This window comes from Choristoneura fumiferana, chromosome 5 (genome assembly GCF_025370935.1).
Source record: "Choristoneura fumiferana chromosome 5, NRCan_CFum_1, whole genome shotgun sequence".
In the NCBI taxonomy this organism is placed as follows: domain Eukaryota; kingdom Metazoa; phylum Arthropoda; class Insecta; order Lepidoptera; family Tortricidae; genus Choristoneura; species Choristoneura fumiferana.
Window position 1 is genome coordinate 7,771,560 of NC_133476.1, and position 947 is coordinate 7,772,506.

Consider the following 947-nt stretch of genomic DNA (forward strand, 5'->3'; position numbering starts at 1 on the left):
CTAGGGTTTGACCTATCGCCTCTCAATCAGAGGGTCGGTGGGTTCAAAACCCCGGCTCGCACCTCTGAGTTTTTCCAAATTCATGTGCGGAATTACATTTGAAATTTACCACGAGCTTTGCGGTGAAGGAAAACATCGTGAGGAAACCTGCACAAACCTGCGAAGCAATTCAATGGTGCGGTTGAAGTTCCCAATCCGCACTGGGCCGTGTGGGAACTATAGCCCAAGCCCTCTTGTTCTGAGAGGAGGCCTGTGCCCAGCAGTGGGACGTATATAGGCTGGGATGATTGATTGATTGACTATTCAATTACTTGTCATTCCGTTGTCCTGAAATCTTGGGTTGAAAACTACGTTTAAATCGAACAGTTCAAAAGCTCGTAAGCATGTGTAAGTACACCAGACTATTAAAGCAGCTAGCTTTACTCAATAGTAACCTAACCTGTTCGCTCAGTTCATTGGAACGCAGCATTGCAGTTAGTTTGCAGTCGTAGTGGAATCTCCGGCCTTCTTCACAATGTCGGCAGACAATAAGGCGGGAGGCTGCGCTCCTCCAAGACACCACTGAACCCCCAATCACGACGGCAAGCCATAAGATCAACTCCATTCAAGCATATTCTCTTGTCGCAAAATTTTCAAGTGACAGTTACGGAAAAGTAGAGCAACTTTGAAATTTTAGGAGTTACTTTGTCGGCGTTTGAAATTATATTCATAAGTACTTATCCTGTGAAGTATAAAACAAGGGATTTTGTAGATATTGCCTATCGTCAGTTTTTTAGTTCCTAGTTTAGCGATAGGAATTTTAATAATTTTAAAAGTAAATATAGTAGGCTAAATATTCCTTAAAATGTATTATTATTATTATAATATAATGCAAGTTCATCAAATATTAAAAATCTTCTATTTATCTTTAAAATCATATTACTCAACACTTTCATGCTTAGTTAGTT